Here is a 2,921-nt window from a genome sequence, read left to right as displayed (position 1 = left end):
CGCCCTCGGGCCACGCCCCTCACGTCCCACGACCGCCCTCGGGCCCCGCCCCTCACACCTCCCGCCCCCCCCCTGGCCCCGCCCCCCACACCCACATGCCCGCCCTTGGGCCCCTCCCCCCACACACCCACGCCCGCCCTCGGGCCCCGCCCCTCACACCACAGGCCCGCCCTCGGGCCCCGCCCCTCACACCCACAGGCCCGCCCTCGGGCCCCGCCCCTCATGCCCCGCCCCCAAGCCGACTGGCCCCAACGTCTTGCCAGGAGGCCTGGGGTTAATGAGAGTACTTGGGGCCAGGGACCCCACTGGGGCCGGACATCTTTTCGCCCTGGCCTAGAGCTCTCTGTGCAGTTTGGGAAAAACACCCATACCCAGGAAACGATCCTAATGCCACTGAGAGGGCGCCTGGAATGTGAGCGCCACCGGCTGGGATGGGAAGTGTGGGTATCCCCCCATCTGCGCACCCAGGAAGGAGAGCTAAGCAGATCCCCAGCACAATTAGTGCCTGAAGAATATCTTAGTTTATAGTGTTACTACTCGGTTATTTCCTTTATATCATCCTTTATACATAATCACATAGTAGTTTATAGTCAGAACAATTAGTGCCTGAAGAATATCTTACTACTCAGTTACTTCCCTATATTTATCATCACATCTTGTTTACAGTCGGAGGAATGTCTAGAGCAGACACGGCGCGGAGCATGAATTATGGGAAAAACAGTTACACCAGGACAAGAATTTGTAGCCCAGGCGGTAGTGCCCCTGCCTGAAAGGGCACGTGCTACGTGACAGGCTGGCCCAGGTGACAGCGCTCAGTATCTTAAAGATACCCGCTGTATGGCAGGCATGGTGCAAGAGTCACTCCTCCTGAAAGGGAGTTGCAGTACCTTGCATCAGTTCTTGTGGAAGCTGGCCTCAGGTTGGCAAGCACTCGAGCGTCCGAGTGCTTAAAGCCCCTACGGTACAATCGCGCCTTGGTGGCTGTGAACCCTGTCAGCTCTGTTGCTATGTACTGACTCAAAGCATCTTCCTATAGAAATCACTGGAAGCTGCCAGCAGGTGGCTGTATTCCCTGTCAGCCCTGTTGCTACGTGCTGACTCAAAGCATCCTCCTATAGAAATCACTGGAAGCAGCCGGGCGCAGTGGCTCACGCCTGTAATCCTGGCACTTTGGGAGGCTGAGGCGGGCGGATCACCTGAGGTCAGGAGTTCAAGACCAGCCTGACCAATATGGTGAAACACCATCTTTAAAAAAAAAAGGAAAGAAAGAAATCATTGGAAGCTGCCAGCAGGTGGCTGTATTCCGTCAGCTCTTCAGCTACTGTGCTGACTCAAAGCATCCACCTATAGAATTCCTTAGAAGTAGCCTGCCCCTAGATACGAGATATCACACACTGCACCCTCTTCACTGCGCACGGCCCACCTCCTTGCCTCGGTGACCTAATGGGGGTGGACCCTTTGCTTACCGCATATGTGATTGTCTTGACCCTATGACTGTTCTTAAGATGACCTCACTCACTACTGTGGGTAACCCCCCATCTGGGCACCAAGGAAGCAGAGCTAAGCAGATCCCCGGCACAATTAGTGCCTGAAGAAAATCCTACTCCTCAGTTATTTCTCTACATATACATATGTATACATAATTGTATCTTAGTTCATAGTCAGAGGCATGCCTAGAGCAGACACAGTGCAGAGCATGAATTAAGCAATAAACAGCTATACATATATAATCATATCTTGCTTATAGTCAGAGGAACGTCTAGAGCAGACACGGTGCAGAGCATGAGTTAAGGGAAAAACAGTTACACCAGGACAAGAACCTGGCCCAGGCGGCAGCGTTCAGTATCGTAAAGATACCCACTGTATGGCAGGCTTGGAGCAAGAGCCTCTCCTCCTGATAAAGGAGTTGTAGGACCTTGCTCCGGTTCTTGTGGAAGGCTCCCTCAGACCGGCAATCCCGTGAGCCTCTGAGGACTTAAAACCCCTCCGGTATAATCGAGCCTTGGTTACTTTGGTAACTTGCCAGCTCTCTAGCAACTGAGCTGCTCAGAGCAACCTCCTATACATACCATTGCAAGCTGCCAGCAGGTGGCTCCAGACCTGGTCAGCTCTGCTACTAGGCTGACTCAAGAGCATCCTCCTATAGAAATCCTTAGAAGTAGCCTGCCCCTAGACAAGAGATATTGTGCACTGCACTCTTCACTGTGCATGGCCCACCTCCTAGCCTAGGTGACCTAATGGGGGTGGACCGCTTGTCTATTGCCCACGTGATTGTCTTGACCCTATGAGTTGTCTTTAAGATGACCTCACTCACGACCCTTCCCACTATCTGGTACTCAATAAATACAGACGCTCCTGGATGTTCGGGGCCTTGCTTGTCTCCGCTGGTAAACGGTGTGGCCCCCCGAGCTCAGCTGCTCTTTTCCAGTCCTTCGGTGTCTTGTCTCTTTATTTCTCAGATCCTTCACCTCAGCACAGTGATAGGTGACACTCCACGACCCTGTAGGGCTTGACCCTGCAGGAAGAGGTCTGGGAGGAGACCTGAAGGATGGCTCACTGGGAACGAGGCCTATGCAGTGATTGCTGGAAAGATGGCGTGGACGGGAGCTGGCTGCCCTACCCACCCAGGCAACCTCCAACTGGACGGGCCAGGGCCTGGGGCAGGGGGTGGACCAAGGGGTGGGCAGAGGGCAGCAGCCAGGCCTGGGGAGGCCCAACAGCACGCCCCCTGAGGCCAGTGCATCCTGGCACTGCCCAGCCTGTGTCCCAGGCCCACTGGGGGCTCCATGCCATAGCCAGGAGCTCAGGGGAAGCTCACATCACAGTCAGGCCCCATCCCTCCTGGGCGTGGCTGTGCAGGAGCCCTGCAAATATATTTATATATTTAGTATGTGAATTCTATTTCTTTTTTTTTTTTTTTT

The sequence above is a fragment of the Cebus imitator genome, unplaced genomic scaffold (genome assembly GCF_001604975.1).
Source record: "Cebus imitator isolate Cc_AM_T3 unplaced genomic scaffold, Cebus_imitator-1.0 Scaffold384, whole genome shotgun sequence".
NCBI lineage: Eukaryota > Metazoa > Chordata > Mammalia > Primates > Cebidae > Cebus > Cebus imitator.
This window is presented reverse-complemented; position numbering follows the sequence as displayed.